Source organism: Otolemur garnettii, unplaced genomic scaffold (genome assembly GCF_000181295.1).
Source record: "Otolemur garnettii isolate 467f Iridium unplaced genomic scaffold, OtoGar3 scaffold00045, whole genome shotgun sequence".
Classification (NCBI taxonomy): domain Eukaryota; kingdom Metazoa; phylum Chordata; class Mammalia; order Primates; family Galagidae; genus Otolemur; species Otolemur garnettii.
The window spans coordinates 13115778-13136197 of NW_003852440.1; positions in this window are offsets into that span (position 1 = coordinate 13115778).

Genomic DNA, 20420 nt, shown 5'->3' on the forward strand with positions numbered 1-20420 from the left:
CGACACTGATGATGTGTCACCACACACGTCACACATGAGGTGAGACTGAGCCAAAATGTGAGAGTCTCTTAGGGAGCACTTAGGTCCCATTTCCCTCCCCACCCTGGACTTCTGTTTCTTTGCGGAATAAAAAGCCTTCCATTCCTTGAGAAGAATACTTAACAATTATTTATCTTTGAAAATTCTCCTAAACTTCCTCATTTTATTTATTCTTTCTATTTTCATTTATATCATTTCTCTGGCATCTCAGAAGATATTCTGAAAGAGATAATGTTACAAAAAACATAAGGGATTGTAAAATCATAGTCATGTGATTTCAATAATGGTATTTTATCTTTGGGATCACCCATTTACTTGCCTTAAAAAAACTCCAAATTTTGCATAGAATGTCTCTAACTTCTCTCAGTGTCTTGAAAATTACAACTTAAAATTCAAATATAACGTTAGTATGTTTGAGAAAATTTTGAATTTTTAGTCTTTTTTATTGTTATTTTAGTTAATTATTCCTTCATGTAATAATTATCCCATTGCAGATTGTTAAACTGTGGTTTACCTAAACAGAAACTGAGACACACACAAATTGAAACTTTTGTTTAAATAATAGAAATCAAGGTATACTGCATTTTAAATATATTATCTATGAAATTAGTTCAAAGAAGGAACTTAAACTTAGACATACTGTGTTTACAGCAAGTAAAGCCAATGTTTACCAAAATTTGCTTCTTTTTCACTTATTTAATCTCAGATGACTTTGAAGAACTATTTTTTTGTTTTTTAATAGCTTCAAATTAATCACCAAATCTTCAAGACCAGCTCCTGGCCGTGGCTCGTCCTCTCCAACGTCGCCTTCTCAGCCTCGGCCCAAGCTTCAGAGCCGGTTCCCGGCCCCCCTAACTCCAGAGCGCCCGGCCCCCCTAACTCCAGAGCGCCCGGCCCCCAGGAGCCGGGCCCTCAGCGAGGCTGCTGCGCCCTAGGTGCCGGGGACGCCGCCGACTTTGCAGCACTCTTATGCTAGTTCTTTTCCTAGCATGAGTAGAAGTGATACCACTGTTGTAATAGCTGCTCTGCGGCTGACAGATGACTGAATGATGAATGGACCCTTTCCGCAGCTATTATTTACTCTCATGATAAGTACCAGCCAGATCAAAAGGAAGCCAGCTCCTAGAATGAAAGCAAAATTGAAAAGAAAGTGATTGTACCCTACGGCAGGAAAGGAGATGCAGCTATGTGTGCAGTCATCCTTTCTCAGCTATTTTTATTTTGGGGAATTCACAATTTTTTAAAAATACGTCTGTTATTTTTTCCCAAATTGCAGGAATTTGGGGGTATTTTTGGTTTGTTTGTTTTTTCGAAACAAAGCTTTTCAAGGAAGAGAAAGACAGGCTTACAGAACAAGACAGCTTGCGAAGCAGAACGCACCGGCCTCAGACAGCGCGGAGCCAGGGCTGCTGGGGCTAGTGGGCAGAGAAGGAAGAATTCCATCACTGACCTGCAGCACCACTGAAAAGAAAGGCACTGAGAGCTGGCCAGGCAGACAACAAAGAAAAGAAATTCTAACAAATAGAAGTTCATTGTATCCACTCGCACACTTTCCTGTCACTGGAGACTTTGCAAGAAGAGCAATGACGGTGGAGAATGCATCCCCCTCTGCTGTGTCGTCCAGAGCTTTCTAAACAAGCAGCACCGCGTCTGTGAGGCCTCTCTGCATACAGACTTAATCCTTGTAGGCAGAGTTCCGGAATGAGCCCCCATGACTCACACACCTGGGGACTCCCCTCCCCGGAAGCAATGTGTGTAGGGGTTTGTGAAGGCCATGCAGCGTCCCCCTGGCACTGCACACACCACGTGCAGATGGGGATACCTGACTAGCTGATTCTGATTGACCAGAAGGAGATGAGCTTGGGTGGACCTGACCTGCTTGGATGAGTCAATAAAATAAAAGAAAGCTTGCTGACCTGACCTCAGAAACTCCAATTATAAAGTCACCAGGATCTCTAGAGCTGCAAGAAAGTGAATTCTGTAAACATCCTTATGAAATTGAAAGAGGTCCCTGGGCCTCAGAGGAGGCTCAGCCCCAGCTCACTCCTGAAAGGCAGTCTGTAAGACCCAGCCCAGAGGACTACTTTAAACTTGAAACACAAAAACAGTGAAAATATGAATGTGTGTTGTTTAAGCTTTGAAGTCTGCAGTAATCACTTATCCAGCAAGAGAAAAGAACTACACAGACATAAAGATATGCATACAGGTCTGCTGCTCATTTGTTACAAATTTTAGGCACCCTTATGGGAATTAAATTTCTTCAGACCTGAAATTACATGAAATAAAACTCTTTATACGTTGAATAAAATACTATGTGCAGGGGTAGAAAAGAATTAATAATCATTAGTGCAAAATTATTTCTTATTCAAATGAAAACTCTCTGTCAAGTAAACCTTCTGCCTCTGTTTACTAGCTAAAAACACAGCCTCTTAAAGGGTGAAAATACTATTGAATCCATGTCCTGTCCTTTGAAAATAGCATGTACTAAAAAATTCTAACAATTAAAGCATCAATCAGCAAAGGGCCTTGTCTAACACAGCACATTTTTAGACAGATATAAGCAACATTTTGTAAACTTTGGTGTTTTAAAATTGTACATGTTCATTTTAGAGAGAAGGTGTTCATAGACTTAATCAGATAATCTTTGGAGTTTCCTTAGGAGAAATGTAACACTCACAGAACACACCCCAAAACATTACCATTTCATCTTTGGGGCTCAGCCTGTCTTCTGACCCATGATAAAAGTCATAGTGTATGTGCAGGATCTGTAAGTGAATGGATGAAACGAAACATTGAGAAAATTTGTATCTGCTTGTTAAATACCAAGTATCAGGCTATCTAACACCACAATGCTTTCTTTTTCTTATTCTTAAGAAATTCATTTTATCTAAGCAGTATTTTCAACCATATTCTTAGGTTCTCTTAATGTTTTCTAATTATCTAAAGTTCTAAAAATTCTGAGGATATGGTATTTCTTGTCATTTGCCACAGTGTATTTGATTTTATTTTTGTGCCCAGACACTTATTTTTGATTCCAATCCGTTCGAAATATTTAATCATTAGGTGTGATAGTGTGATATCAGCACCTTTGTTTCCCATTTTGAGATGTGTTCTTGCTGGGAAAGTAATAATAAGAAAGAATAATTCACTGACAAGGAGAAGGAGGTTTGACTCCTACAGAGTTTGACACTTACCCAGTTGCTTGACTCTGGTTATTTATTTATTTACTTATTTACTTATTTAGAAACAGTCTCACTTTGTCGCCCATGGTAGAGTGCTGTGGTGTCACAGCTCATAGCAACCTCCAACTCTTAGACTCAAGAGATCCTCTTGACTCAGCCTCCCAAGTGGCTGGGACTATAGGCACCCTCCACAACGCCTGGCTATTTTTTTTAGAGATAAAGTCTCACTCTGAGTCAGGCTGGTCTCATCTCAAACTCCTGAGCTCAGACTCAGGCTGGCTCGAACACCTGAGCTCAGGCAATCCACTGGCCTCAGCCTCCCAGAGTGCTAGGATAATAGGCATGAGCCACTGCGCCCAGTGACTCTGCTTTTTAAATTTAATTCCTCTTAAATCTTCATTTGTTCATCCCTAAAAGGCCAGTCATAACAATTACCCCACAGGGTGATGAACGATGAGAAAATACTGCTGTAAAATGGATCTCTACCAACTAATACCCCATTTGGTTGGATGACCCTAAATTTTATGACCTATTTCTTACCTGTGGCTCTATCACCAAAACAATGCCCAGTACTCCGTGGTTACTGGGAGAATAAATGGAGATCTTTATAGTCATCAAATACTCTCTTTCCCCTCTGTATCCTCAGTGTTGCCAGCATCCGGGATTTTTTTTTTTTTTTTTTTTTTTTTTGCAGTTTTTGGCCAGGGCTGGGTTTGAACTCACCACCTCTGGCATATGGGGCCGCTGCCCTACTCCTCTGAGCCACAGCCACTGCCCAGCATCAGGGATTTTTCTGCTCCTGTTATTTCACAATCCAAAGATTCCCTCTCTGTCCACATCCATTCACACTTCAGGATTCCTCCCTCTTGCATGCCGTGGCCCTCAGGACACCTGTGCCCTGACTTGTGGTCCCTGCATCTGCTACCTGACAGGCAGACAGGCTCCAACCCCGGCCACCCACCCACTGCTGGCCTGTCCACAGTGCAATGGCGCTGCCATAATTTCGACTGTGTCAGACACCAGTCTTCTGCAGATACTATCAAGAGCATCCACTTATTTCCATAAAAAAAATTCTCATTTTCTTCCTTTCTGCCTCCAGGCTGTGTAGCATGAGAAAAAAGAAGACATGGCTAAAACATAAGTAGGAGATCGTACCTAGTTACCTCTGTCCCTCAGTGCCTCTGTTTGCCATGTGATGGTCTCTCTGTCCTATTTTCAACAGTCCACCCTACTGCAGCTTCTCAGACTGTCATCCCTGCTTTCGTTTTCACAGTTTTATACCTCTATGTAATTCAAATATTTATATTTTTAATTTCTTCAATTTTTCTTGGCGTGAAAATTTCTTTTCATTTTCACCTGTATTTTATTTCTCTCCCTAACTGAAGGAAGGATTGTTTTATTTTCATTTTTCGGGTACCATTAACTCAGTCCCAGCAGTGCTCCTTTCTGATCCTGAGTCTGTGACTTTTTCATTATTTGTGATAACCCACCACACTTGGGATGATGCTCCGAGGATTAACTCCTATTTTTCTTTAACTGAATATCATGTCTTCTGTTCCAGTTCCACTTCCAATGCCCACAGCCAAATCTAAAGGAATATTCACTTAATTGTATATTATAAATTTTAAAATATATGTACATATAAAATCTGATAGCTGTGGAGAGGCATGCAATAAGGCTGAAGTGGCTGTAGGTTCAGGTCTCGTGTCTAAACTAATGGCTCTCAAGCCTCACCAGCATGTTTACACCCTGCCAAGTGATACGTATTGGAAAGAATCAAGCACATCAATGTGCTTTAAATGTTGATGCTTCTACACAGGAGTCTGAAATTAAGACTATTAGCTACACACTTTTTAAATGGTTAGATTGATAATTAAGTGGATAGACATTTTGTTAAGGCTAAAAACCATCCTCATTTTGATCAGCTGTACGAGTCACTGGTTCTTGGTGATGTGACACAAAGGAGACACTGGCTGCAGTAGATATCATCACTCAGCAGAGCGATTTATTGTGCACACAGGCTGACTCTGGTTTTGATGGGACTGCTGACAGCTTTCAAGCTTGGCACTTCCCTTCTTCTTCTCCTGCCTCCCATCTGGGCAGATTGATAAGAAGGGCTGAGCTCTCTCTGCTTTGGCACCAGCAGGAAGTTCAAAGCACACACGCCCCAGCCTCACCTGACAGGAAGACCTTCATCCCAGTCCTCTTGCTCTGCTTTTTAAAGCCATTTTAAGGCCTGTTTGGAAGACCTGTGTGTCTGTTCCCTGTCCCCACAAAAGCCTCATGCTGTAAATGGCACTTTTCATGCCCTCTGGGTGTTTATGTGGCATCATCAGTCTCAACATGTGAATCAAATTTTGTTGGGGGGGTCTGTTATGCTTCTGTGGAGTAGTTAACAGCATCTGTAAGTAAGTTAAATTGCATCATTAATCATGACAGATTAAAAAAAGAATGCTTAGAATCATATTTAAACAGATTATAGGCAACATAGCTTTATTTATTTATTAAGTCTTTCATACATAGATCATAAATACATTTATGCCATTATAGGATTCAATGTGATGATTATTTGTACAGATTGGAGTGCTTACATCCTACTAAACAACATAGCCTTCACCACTTTCACCCAGTTACAGGATTAAGACATTTATGCTCTACACCTGATAGATCCAACTTGTACTTGCAATATACTCCATAGGTGTGGTCCCCCCACCAACCCTCCCTCTATGGACCCACCCCCCTCCCTTCCCCTCTCCCTCCCCTTCTCTCCTTGATCCTAGGCTATAGTTGTGTTTCATTTCTCATATGCAATTGTGAGTGATTATAAATTGGTTTCACAGTAGTGCTGAGTACATTGGATATATTTTTTCCATTCCTGAGATACTTTACTAAGAAGAATATTCTCTAGCTCCATCCATGTAAACATAAAAGAAGTAAAGTCTTCATTTTTTTAAAATGCTGCATAGTAGTCCATGGTATACATATACCACAATTTATTAATCCATTCATAGATCGATGGGCACTTGGGCTTCTTCAAACAACGTATCTCAGTAAGCATTGAAAACATACATATTTGTTTGGAGACAACTGATTAAAATAAAAATAGTTCATTGGAATGACAATATTTTTTTCCCTAAATTAAAGAAGTTAAATAGCCAGTAACCATGGACAATTTACCAACATTGCAACATTGGACTTTTGATCTTAGATTGTTCTGTGGATGCTGTCTTTTGCACTTGGTTGACTGAATTTGATGTCATTCATTTGTTACCATGATATAATGGTCTAGGTTCTTCAGACTCAGCAAAACTCTGCATCTGTTCAAAATGGACACTGTTCTCACATGCCCCTTTCACACATAACGCTGCTCTGAATCTCCATGCAGATGAGACACACTCTCTGTTAGAGCAGCCCAGCCCTTCCATCATCCCAGAGAACAAGGTCACTGCCAGATCCAGGCTCATGTCACCTGAGAGAGAAGGTTCTCACCCTGTTGCAGAGGAAAGAAACAAGAGGAGAGGATTTAATTAATCTTCTTCATTTGTCTGCTCACTCCCTGGAACAATCATTGCACCAAGGGTGAAGTGCCCCGACTGGCCCATCTGTGCTCAGTTGTGCCCTTCTGCAGCCGGAGACACTCTGCTCATCCATCCTGGTAGAGCTGGGATCTCCCCAGCAGGCAGGGCCAGCAAAATGTGGATCCGAGAGAGTCCTCCATAAATTTTCACTTACTCTTCATATTGAAGTTTGGAAAATAAGGTTCAGAGAGACTTAAAGAACCTCCTCTTCATGGCTAATAACCAGTGGAGCAAAAATTTATTTCTAGACTTCAATGATGCAAAGATTATAATTATCGTGATATGCAACATCCAGAGTCTTTTAGAGATCACTCACTCATTCCAGCAATGAAGAAAACTCCCAAGCCAACGTTAACTGTGGATCGCAGGCTAGAAGATAAAAAATGTAGAAGTTGACTCTTCCTTCCTCTGTTCCTATTGCCTCCTGGCCCCTGCTCTTCAATGCGCTCATTAAATGAGCCTCTCAGTTGGCGCATACAAGAACCACAGCCTCCAAATGTTTTTGCTTTTACACAAAACCACTGACATACTAATGTTCTAAGACAGGGAAAAGTAGGATATGAGAAAAATTGTTCTACATTTGAAAGTAATCGGAATGTGAGGAACCATTTTGAATCAAACTAAACCGTGTGTGTAGCTGTTGTAAATGAAAGACAAAAGGGAAAGAACGCTAAATATAATTCAAATAAATGGCAAACCATCACGAGAGCCAATCAGAATAACTTTTCTTTTTGTTTTTGCTCTCTTTTTAAAAAAAGTTATCAATGTTCTTCACTCACAAGGAAATGTTAAGAGCTTTTCAATTTCCAAGGCTTTTAATTAGTACTTCTTTTTAATTAATATGGTAATTTATGAAAATCCAGGCATGACAGACAAATGCTATCACTAAGTTTTGCTAGTCAGCTGGGTCTGGAAGGCATGTTGCAAGGTTTAAATATCACCAACTCCTTCTATTGACACCTGAGAATATAAGAAATACTTTAGTAGATTTAGGGATATGTTTTAATGTTTTGTCTGTAGTAATCATATTTATATAATATGACTTTAGAGAAAATTGAAATTATTAACGATTGTTAATTTTGGCCAGGTGCGGTGGCTCACACCTGTAGTCCTAGCACTCTGGGAGGCCAAGGTGGGTGGATCACCTGAGCTCAGGAGTTTGAGACTAGCCTGAGCAAGAGTGAGACCCCGTCTTTATTAAAAATAGAAAAACTAGCCAGGTGTGGTGGTGCCTGCCTGTAGTCCCAGCTACTTGGAGAGGCTAAGGCAAGAGGATCACTTGATCCCAAAAGTAGGAGGTTGCTGGGAGCCATGATAAAGCCATGGCACTCTGCCCTACCCAGGGTGACAGAGTGAAAGTCTGTTAAAAAATAAAAAGTTGCTAGTTTGAATGCAATGTTTTACCTGAGTTATTATAACATTATAATAAGGATAACTTAGAACTTTATTTGAACTATACATATTTAAAGTGCATAAGTTCCTAAATTTTGATATAGATTTATGCCCACAAATCCATCACCACAATCAAAATAGTGAACGCATTCATCAGGCAAAACGTCTTTGTGGGTCTTGGAAATCCTTGTTCCTGCACACAAGGTCGTCACCATCCCCAGGCAATTCCGAGCCTGCTTCCTGTCACCATAGATTAACTGGCCTTTCCGAGAATATTATATAAACAAGAGCTTACAGCACAGAACCTTCTTCGTTTTGTTTAACTTGGCATGTGAGTGACCTTGTGAGGCTGATCTGTGTGTTGCATGGATCCACCACTTGTTCTTTGCCTTTGCTGAGCAATATTCCAAAAGGCGGACTGAACACACCCTGCTCATCCGTGGACATTGGATTGTGGGTGGGTTTTACCATTATGACTAATGCTGCTGTGAACATTTCTGCCCCAGTCTTCGTGTGAACATACACTCTCTTTTGCCTTGGATGGACAGAGGACTGTTAACAGTAAACAGAGGATGTCTGGATCACTTTGTAGGTGAATGTGAACTTTTTAAAAAACTGCGGAACTGTTTTTCAGAGCGGTTATAACATTTGATATTGCTACCAGCTGTGCATGACTGTTACATTTATGCCACACTCTTTTAAATCCATGTGTCTTTAATTTTAGCCATACCAGTATGGAGTGTCATCTAATTGCAGTTTTCATTTGCATTTCCCTAATGACTAATGATCTTTTCATGGGCTCATTTGCCATCTGCACAGTTTCTTTGGTGAAGTATTTGTTCAAATCTTTTCACAATTTGTATTGGACTTTATTTTTTTCTCATTGGATTTTTGAGAGGTGCTTCTATGATTTAGATACAGGTCCTTAGTCAAATATATGATGTGCAAGTATTTTCTCACATACTGTGATTTGTCCTTCTATTTCCTTAAAATGGCTGTCAAATAACAAAAGATTTCATTCTGATGAAGTCTGAACTATACATTTGTGGTAGTATACCTTATGTTTTCCATGTCAAATATAAGACATCCTTGACTAATCCAAGGTAACAAAGATTTAATTCTTGAAGTTTTATAGTTTTACATTTAGGTCAATGACATATTGGGGGATTTTGCGTGTCTGTGCAAAGTACAAGGCCTGACAATTAAGTTTGCAAACTCATCCTGGAAAAAGTGCTACTTCCCTTGTTACTGAATGTCACTACCGGGCAATGGCCCCATGCACAGCTTCCCAAGGGGAGTACTTTGAAGGTGACCAGTATGATGTTCACCAGTGAAGTAAGTAGCACTTTTTCTAAGATGAGTTACATATCAATTTTTGGCAAATTGTATTTGAAAATTTTCTGTAACATTTGTTGAAAAGCTTATCCTTTCTCCACTGAATTATTTTGGCACCTTCACTGAAAATCAGTTTTACATACATGTATACACCTATTTGTGGACTTTGTTCTTTTTCCATTGATTTATTTCTATATTTGTATGCTAATATCACACCTTCCTGATAACTGTAAAATCATATTAAATTTTGAATTCAGGCAGTGTTATTCCTCCAAAGTTTGTCTTCCTTTCCAAAGTTGTTGTGGTTATTCAGGGTCAGGTCGTTTGCATTTCCATGTAATATAATCAATTTGCCAATATCTATGAAATAAATTCTGCTAGGATTTTAATTGATATTTTATGAAAACTATAGATTCTCAGACTATTGTTTTAGTTTGTATTGTCCAGGACTTGTACAGAGGGTGCTGAAAATGATGTATATATGTTTTAAGAAAGGAGAAACTGCATTGAAATCCTAATACTGAATGTTACTGATAACAAAAGATGAAAACAAATCACATTTGGCTTTTGCAATTTCAAGAAGTGCTCAAAGTGGTCACCGTCAGCGTCCAGACACTTGTGATCGCAGCGAGCTACAGCGTGAGCAATGCTGACGAAAGTGCCCGCTCTGTTTGCACGTGCCATTTCAGTTCCTTCCCCAAGTTCCACCAGTGTAGCTGGTTTTCTACAACACCCCACAGCCCCTCAGGTCCCCCAAAGGTAGAGGTGAGGAGCGTCAAGTCAGGAGGACACGCAGGAGACGGACTGCACCTCTTGGTCCTCCCACTGTCCCAGTGAATGTTCCGGGGGGTGGTGCAATCTTGGTGGCTGCCAGGGTCTGGGGACCATCTCTCGGTTCTGTTGTTCTATGAACACATCCTGTGCTGGTTCTGCCGAGTCCAGTCTCCAGAGTGCAACATCGGGCAGGCTCTGTGGGGTGTGTGCGAGGCTCCTGGGCCTCCCTGTGCGGGTCACACTGACACCACGTCACACAGGCACATGCGTCACACAGACATACACGTCACACAGGCACACGCGTCACACAGACATACACGTCACACACGGCTCCACGTCACACAGGCACACGCACCACACAGACATACACGTCACACACGGCTCCATGTCACACAGGCACACGTGCCACACAACACACCACGCATCACACATGGCACCACGCATCTCACCCTCGTCACCACAGCACGCAGTGGTCAGGCGTGGTGGAGGTTCAGTTGCACACTCACGTCTCCACCGTAGTATTTCCACGATGCTCTTGGATTTCAAGCATGGCTTCAAAACAATTCTGTGTTCCTCAAATGACAACTGTGTTTCCACCATTTGCTTTGACTGTCCTGCCTGTCACATTGGGACCTGGCATTGATTTGACTGACCCCATCTTGGGAGCCAATGTCCTGATTCAACTCAACTTTGCAACATAATATGTAAATAACAGCTCTTAAAATGTGTACACATTTTTTTGGTACTCCCAGTATGTCTTTTGCCAACTCTCTCTAATATCCCTAAGAAGTTTTATAAATGTCATGAAATATTTAGAGTCAATAATTAAAAGTTAACACATAGAAATAGTCTTGACTTTAACATATTTGTGTTTAACCATGGAAACTTAACTACAGTTCCTCACTTTTTATACTAACTTTATAGACTCCCTGGGTTTTCCTACACTGAGAGCAAGGCTTTGTGAATAAAGGTCGTTTTTCTTTTTGCAGTGGTGGTTAAGGGAAGCAGGAGATGCAAACATATTATATTTCATTGCCAATGTTTTTGTTACCCCCAAATAAATACTGTTTTTTAAAACTACTGTTTTCTTTATCATACAGTGAAAAATTTGACATTTACTTTTATTTTATCTCCTGGTTTAAGTAACAGATCATACTAAAGTTGTATTTAAATAATGGAGATATCATATAGGGTCCTTAGCCAGAACACCAGACATAAGAATACTGGTGCAGACGCCTATGTCTTTAGGGCCCTGGACTTGAGGTTGTAATTTGTCTGGGAGTGTGCCTGTCAAGCCATCTTACATACACTGTGTTCAAGGTGGCTGGTCCGCCCATCGTGGGTTTTGAACTCAGATAAGCCCAAGCTGAACCTTGTTTATTCTACTCTTCCTGCAGCCGAAAGCTGAGCAGTAAGTGATTCTCCAACTTCACAGGCTGTTTTGCCGATATCATCAGATGACATTCAAAAGGCACCAACATCATTAACAGGATTCAGCCAGGGAACCATTCCATTTCACTCTCCTGAGGATAATCACCATCAATTCAACAGTGAGCCTGGCCTTTTTTGGTTAGCTGAAGTTAAAATACAATCTCTCCTATTTAAATTCCAAACACAACATTTAAACACTGCCAAATATAAAATAATCTTAAAAAAAAAGAAAAAGAGCCATAAATATGGTGGAAAAGCATCGGTTATTGCCATCATGGAAAGCAGAAAATAAGCATCCGCTGTAGTTCATAAATGAAGGCAAACCTCCAAGGTTGGAGTATTTCAGGCTATTATTTGTGTCTACCTGGAGCCACAACTCAGAAGTGTGCAGCCACTGTGGCTCCTGTTTTCATTATTGTTTATTTATCTTCTTGTTCACTGCCTCTTATTTCATAAATACAAGCAAAGAAATTTTGAGGAAACACTGATTAATTATTTTCATTTCAAGATCATAAATTAAAAGAAAGCTTTTGTTTCATCAGTGCGTATTGACTGTCATGCCCTTACACTTTAATGCTAAATTTTTAAGGTATTTATCATTTTATCATATATTTTGCTCATACAGATGTACTTATAGTTATTTTACTTGCAGTTATTAACTGTACATAAAAACTAAAAATAGTCAGAACCCCAATTGCTTTTATAGAAATTTTCACATTTCTTTGCCTCTTTTTAATTTATACAAACATTTCATCCAACATTATTATTACTTAGAATACTTGATGTTAAACAATATCAAAGTGAAATTTTAAGATTCTGTGTTTTTTTTTTATTTGCTTCAATGTGGAGGAATTTGAACTGTTTTCCATTATTCATTGTTTTCACAAACACTATTATACACATTTTTGAATTTTTCCTCTTTCTATATCTAATTATCTTTTTCTTTTAAACTTGTTGCTTGGTTTTCTAAGAATTTATCTTAGAAATATCTAAGTATTTATCTATCTATCTATGTATTTCAATTTGGCTCCATCTTATTAATTATTGAAAATACCTTTCCAGAAAGCATGTGAGAGTTTATAACAACAATAGCAATATTTGAATATTTCAGCTTAAGCTTGTCAATATTAGATTATACCTATTTTGAAAATTATTTCTAAATTTTTTAGAAGCAGACTCTCACTCTGGCACCTAGGCTGGAGTGTAGTGGTGTCATCCCAGCTCGCTGTAACCTCAGACTCCTGGGCTCAGATGATCCTCCTTCCTCAGCCTTCTGACTAGCCATCAAAATAGCTATGTGCCAACATGACCAGCTAGTTTATTTTTATTTTAAATTTTTGTAGAGATGGGATCTAGTTATGTTGCCTGAGCTGGTCTCAAACTCCTAGCCTCAGGTGATCTTCACACCTTGGTCTCCCAAAGCACTGGGTTTGAACCACTATGCCTGGTCTTGTATTCTTTTTATTTTTTTTTAATATGATAGAGTCATATTGCAATGTCCATTTTTTTAGTCTTTTTTTAAGGAAAGGGTTTTCATTTTTTTAACTTTTATTTTTTAAAAATTATTTCTCTAATTATTAGAAATAATTATAGCAAAACAACTTAAAAATAGTTCACACCAATTAAAATTCACTAGCAATTTCATCTCCCAAAGATAGATATGCAAATACTATAAATATATGCCTGTATGGAAACATTTATACACACACACCTACACACATGTGCACGCAGACACACACACACATACATGTGACAGTGGAGTTCCATGCACGGTGTGGGATGTACAAACTATAATGTGACAAAATGTTGTGGGCACTGAGCTATATCAATGGATATGCTTATTCAACACTATTTTCATAGCTGTATAGTATTACATTTTATACAGTATCTTCATTTGCTAGCTGTGACTCAATAATAAATTGCAAAAATTTAATGCACAGATTTTGATTCAGTGAAAATTTTAATCTGAATTAATATCTGTATGTATTTGCTTATATCCTTGATTAATTTATTAGCATGAATATTTACATAGGAATTGCTCAATTGATAATGATTTTGTTGGTAAAACCAATTTTTGATGATATTTGTTTTAGTAGCTGCAATCAAAAGAGCACTATGGTATCTGTAGCCCACGCCCTGAACAAAGCTCACAGTGACATGTTCTCTGAAAAACAGCAGCAGGGAACTAAGCAGAGGTAACCTGTCCTCCCCCCCAACCAGCGAGTGGGAAGTGAGGTAGACCCGTCCGTGCAGTGCGAGACTTGTTAGTCAGCATGGCCCAGCGAGTGGGAAGTGGGGTAGACCCGTCCGTGCAGTGCGACGTCTGTTAGTCAGCATGGCCCAGCGAGTGGGAAGTGAGGTAGACCCGTCCGTGCAGTTGGAGACTTGTTAGTCAGCATGGCCCAGCGAGTGGGAAGTGGGGTAGACCCGTCCGTGCAGTGCGATGTCTGTTAGTCAGCATGGCTCGTTTACTCAAAGTTTTGGAAGCTGGAAAGTCCAAGATCAAAGTTCGGCAGGTTCCGTTTCTGTAAGCATTCTCTTTCTAGATAGCTACCTTGCTGTGTCATCACATAGTAGGAAGAATGAGGGAAAGATCACTTTTGTGCTTCCTTTTTTATTTTTTTGGTAAGGCCACGGTTTTAGAGGAGAGACCCACTCTTATGACCACATTCAACTTTACTTCCTATGTAGATAGGGGACACATGCTGACATGACTGATTATGTCTAGGTCACACCAGAATCTTTATTATCTCTGCAAGCCCCCATCTGAAGATGTAGTCACACTGTGGGTTAGGACTTCAGCTTACACAGTTTGACTGGGGTGGACACAGTTCAGTCCATAGTGTGGGATGGGTCCTGTCATCCATCCAGCAGTATCTTTCCTGTTACTCAGTGTCCTTCCTTTAAACTGCATGTCTCTGTGACAGAAAGTAGCAGTCAAGGACTTTAAAACCTTGTTCCCACTACTTTCTGTCAGCTATCCAGATCCTTTACAACTAAATTATTGTGTTTCTCAAAATGATATTAAAATGCCTATATTGTTGGGATATTTTAAGAGGTGTAATATGGATATGAACGTTTTTAGCACATTATCCAGATATTTTCTTTTTTTAATATTACCTTTCGTTTCTCTTTTCATCCTTCTAGTCTTCTTTCTTTTTAGGATCTGCCTTGATGATATGCCACTCTCATCTGCTGCGTAACAAACCACCTTGATCCTGTGAGTCAGCAACCAGCGCTCCTGGAGGATGGGAGGCTCCTCTGCTCTGTGGTGTCTGCTCGCTCACCACAGGTCAGCCACAGGTTTGCAGTCTGCTGGCTGGCAGGGGTTATATGTCTAATGGTTGACTAGCAGTTGGCAGGGGCAATGAAATAAATTGAACCACGTGTTGCCAAGTTCCATCAGGCTAACAGAGCTCATTACTATCATGATGGTGGCAGAGTTATTGAAAGCCACAAGAAAGAGGGCAACCTCCAGTGTGCCAGTGCAACCTCCAAAGTACAAGTGCCTTCAGAGCCTCCACTTACATCACGTGGGCTTCCAGCACTTTGGCCAATGCAGGTCGTATGGCCAAACCCAGAATCAGCGAGGGAGGAAACTACTCAAATATCTAAAGGGGGAGATTGTGTATATTTCTAAATTATATATATTGACCCTGACAATTTCTCATCATCAGAGCATAGAATATATTTACCTCTCAGTACAGATTTTTTTTGCTAAATTAATAATAGAATAAAAATAAATTCATAATAAGCTAATTGTGATGACAGTGCCAGGCACTGTTCTAATTACTTAACATTATTTCTCGACTAATCCCAGTATTAGGTCATCTTGGTAGCATCTTTTATGATATTCATGGATAATCATGGACATGGAGAAAAAAATATTAATAAAATCACAACAATCACACAACCAATGAATGTGGACCCAGAATTCAGCCAAGGCAATTAATACTGCACACTATAAACTCTTCCTCTGATGGAGAAAAAAGAGAAATAAAATAGAAGGAAGAAAAGAGAGAAAGAAGGAATGGCCAAATGTTCTATGTGACTAATATGAAGTGTCTTTCAGGGAAGTAATTTTATTTTCGGGCTTGAAAACCAATCCATGGACATCATTAAATTTCAAGTTATGATTTGACACTTGAGCAGTATGCTAAATTTAAGCTGTTTAAAACTGGGAAAGGCTACTATTACCACCCACCTGACTCTCCAGATTGTTCAACCAGTTTAACATCCAGGAATTAGGATCCAAAAATACAGAATAAATATTTCACTAAGCCAAGTCCCAGACACCTCTATTTTGGGGAACTTGGAAAAATAAATTATAACTGCCCTCCCTCAGGACACAGGGCAGGCATTCAGGGCACAAACACGCTGCACACTCCCTTAGTGACTTAATTATATGATTTACTGAGGCAGCCAATGCCCCTGGAACCCTAATGAGAATAATTTCTGTCCTACTCATTTATTTTTCACGTCAGTTTGTAAAATGTCTAAATTGCTGTCTCACTGGTGAGTGTGAAATGCTTGCTACCTACCTGGGGTGTGCAGTTGAGATGAGAGCACCTACAAATTAAAACTAAGCCAAAGAAAATTTTTCCTCCTCACTGTGCCTGGCAATGAAACCACCAGGAGAGAGCAAAATTATTCAGATTTCATGAGAAAGTTAAGACTTACAACATTTTAGTTTGTTTTTGCTAAACTGTTGATCAGGAGAAAAACAACTTCACCAAACAATGGGTGCATGTGTGAATGATACTATCTAAAATGTTCAGCAACTAGTCTAAATGCTAGTCAAAATTATGAGGAACATAATATTTTTTATGTCTTTCCCAATATGCTGTTACTATATGAGTGTAGCTCCACTTTTTAACAAAAGGAGGCCCCTGCCCAGGGCACAGGTTTGGGAGGGACACTCTGGAACCACCCACCAGAGTCCACAGCCGGGCTTCCCTGCCCACTGGTGCCCCCAGGACTAACTTCCTCTCTGACTCTCAGCTGCCTTCATTTACAAAAGAAGAAGAATGAATTCATCTCAACATATTGCTTTGAAAATTAAATAAGATGATACATAGAATGCACAGAGCTTGGAACATCAGAAACAATAAATTATGGCTCAAATAATTATTTCAATTGCTAATATTATATGAATTTCTAGGAGTTTGGCATGCACACCAGAGGGGCATTATGAAAATTTCTTTATGTGGTGCTAATATTTAGAAAGAACTTCTCTCACTATAACTGAAGAACATACCTTTTACATTCTACTCTTCCAAGAAAATATGGATGTAAATTTTTTTTATTTGCATACAGTGTTTCATATGACTAAAGTATAGATTTGAGGGTCTACTGAAAGCCAACATAAAGCTTAGTTCAATCAAATTATAACACATGGAAATTGTCACTGAAATGGACATGCTGCTATTATGTTGGGATCACAATGGAAACTTACAGGTACTTGGCTCACCTAACGTGACACAGGCCTCTTGTTTGTTTGCTGCTTTTCCACTTAAAGTTTTCTCAATTAAGTCTTCTATTTCTTCAAATAGTAACTCAAACAATTGAACCCACAAGAAAACAGAAAACTGTTAGGAATTCATCCTAGTCTTGCTTCTTAACATCCCTGTTGCAACCAAAATACCTCTGGGGGACCTTGTATTTGATTTCCTTTCTTTCTCTCTCTTTTTTTAAATGATTGAAGAAAATCTGCATGTCACAATGTGCTCCTTTCACACGGGTGTGAACATTGAGGCTCACTAGTGACTCCTTTAGGAATTGCTTAGTCCCTTCTTTTTCCTGAAAGATTACAGCTCAAATTATTCTAGGAAGTTATGTTATTAGCAAGGCTTACAATAGAATCTCACTCCAGAAGAACAACTCGATTAGAAAGGAAATAAGGGGCCTATAAACTCAAATGTTCTTTTCTAGATTTTAAATTAGAATATGTATTTTTTACTTTCATATATATTTTTGGGTTAAAAGAAATCTGCTAAATAAAATTCACAATGTTGCTTCCCTATGAAAACACCCTGGGATCAGTGCATTTTCAGAGCAGTGTCTCAGCCTCCACTCACCTCCCGGGGTGCTCTTCTTCCCGATGCAGCCAGCTCGCTCTTCACACAATGTTGGCAGACTCGGGCAAACCAATTTCCTTTCTCTCCCTTTTCTCTCTCTTCTCCATTCCTTCCTTGGTCCTTCTACCTTCCCTTCTTCCATCCTTCCTCCTTTTTTCCTTTCCTGAGTCAATTGACACAATAATAATGTTGTATTTCTGGTTCATTTATTACAAATTCATGTTGACACCTGAATTAGATTTCTGACTTGTTCATTCACATTTGTCTCTTTTAATTCAAGACTTAGTAGTAGAAACTGTGCAATTTACAATGAAATCATACCCTGTGGGAGTACAAAACCAAATTCTGAAAATGCCATTCACATAGTTTTGACTTGTAGGCAACCCCCTAGAAAAAAGTAAACACACACACACCCCTATACAGAGAGGCTACGGATTAGTTTTGAATCATTGTCATTGCAATAAGGAATCATGGTCCCAGGGAAAACACTTTCAGGGTCTTTGATTCTCCTCTGGCCACCCCAATCTTCATGTAGGCTGCTCAGATAAGCACTAATGCTGGTGGGAAATGCGGGCTGGGCGGACAAGTGCATTTCTGGGTGTCCAAAGAGGCTGCTGCTAAGCCTGGACATAGTAAAAACACAAAGAATTGAAGCTTCTAATCATTGTTTAATAAAATTTGCATACTCCTTTGCTTTCATAAAATTACATGGAAGAATCTTTTTGACTTATTCTTAAAAATTGGTTGGAGTTTAAGCAGCACTGTGCTAGAATCCTTGTCTCTTCACAGTATTGAAATTATGAAAACAAACTTGTTAATCTTAGTTAACTTTAATCAATAAAGTTGAAATATTTACGAAGCTCACAGAATTAAAGAGATAATTTAATAACAACGATGATGATTTGGTTAAGTCAGTGTCACATCTCCCTCCTCCTGAGCTTTGGGAGCTATGTGTAATATTCCTTCTACATCAGTATAGCTTTGCATTTTCATGAACATCATTAAATAAAATTGTATTTCAGTTTATTGTGTAGCCTTTTAAGATAGGCTTCTTTCACTCAGTGTAATGCTTTAAAATTGAACACGCTGGTGTTTATTGGCGGCTCCTCCTCTTTGATGGCTGTGTGATGCTCCATTGCGTGTGGGCACACCACCATTTCAACCAACATTTTGAAGGATTTTTGGATTGTTTCCATTTGTGTTGGATTAAAAAAAGGAGCTGAGTTAAACATCCATGTGAAAATTTTAACTAAACATACACTTTCATTATTCTAGGGTAAATAACTATGGGTAGAATTGGGTTAAATATTGATGTTTATTTAAATTTATAAGAAACTTCCAACTGTTTTCTATTCTAGATCTGGCATTTGAGAATTCACAAATAACACATAAGCATATCACTTACTTATCATTGTGGGTGTTACCATTCTTTCCAGGACTGGTATTATCATTATGTTTTATTTTGGCCATTGTAATAGGCAGAGGTGTTTCATCATGGTTTGAATTTGTATTTCTCAGTGGGGCACGGTGGCTCACACTCAGGATCCTAGCACTCTGAGAGGCCAAGGTGGGAGGCTCACTTGAGCTCAGGAGTTTGAGACCAGCCTGAGCAAGAGTGAGATCCTGTCTCTAATAAGAATAGAAAAATTAGCCAGGTATTGTGGTGGGATGCCTTTAGTCCCAGTTATTCAGGAGACTGAGCAGGTAAATCACTTCAACCCAGGAGTTAGAGGTTGCTGTGAGCTAAACTGATGCTATGGTACTGTAGCCTGGGCAACAAAGTAACACTCTGCCCTAAAAAAAAAAAAAACTGTCTTTCTCCAATGACTGATGCAACTTATGCTTTTTCATTTGCTTTATCGTCCATATGTCCTCTTTGTTGAAATATCTGTTCTGGTCTTAAACCCTATTTAATTTAGGGTTTTTTAATTATTGAGATTTAAGAGATTTGTATTTGTTTTGAATAAAGCCTGTCAGATATGTGATTTGAGCATTTTTCTTTAGTCTGTAAATTTTTCTTTAATATGCTTCTTTGTGTCTTTCAAATAATAAGTTTTTACTTTTTATATGTTCTAATTTATTGTTGTTATCACTTCTGATATGTGGCTGGCGCCCTACCCACTGAGCCATAGGCGCTGCGCATGTTTTGATAATTTTTTAAATTGAAATTTTAGCTGTGTGTATAAAATATTTTCCTAACTCAAGGTCATGAAAATTTTTGCATAGTTTTCTTCTGCAAGTTTTGTTTTACATTACTTTCCGGGTTAACTTTTGTAGAGCATGTGAAGTTTGATTTGAGGTTTTTTGTTCTGCATATGAATATTCAATTATTCTAATACCATTTATTGAGAAGACTTTTTCTCTACTAAATTGTATCTCCATTATTGTAAAAAATATTTGATCATTTTTGCATTGAGCTATTTCTGAATTCACTGTTCTGTTTTAGTGATTTGTATGTCTGTGTCTTTGTAAATATCATATTGTATAATTACTATCTCATTAACATGTCAAAATATAGTAGTATAATTGTTCTAAATTTTTTCATAGTAATTCTAGCTTTTTAAATTAATTTATTTTTAATGTAAATTTTAAAATTATATCTATAAATCCTG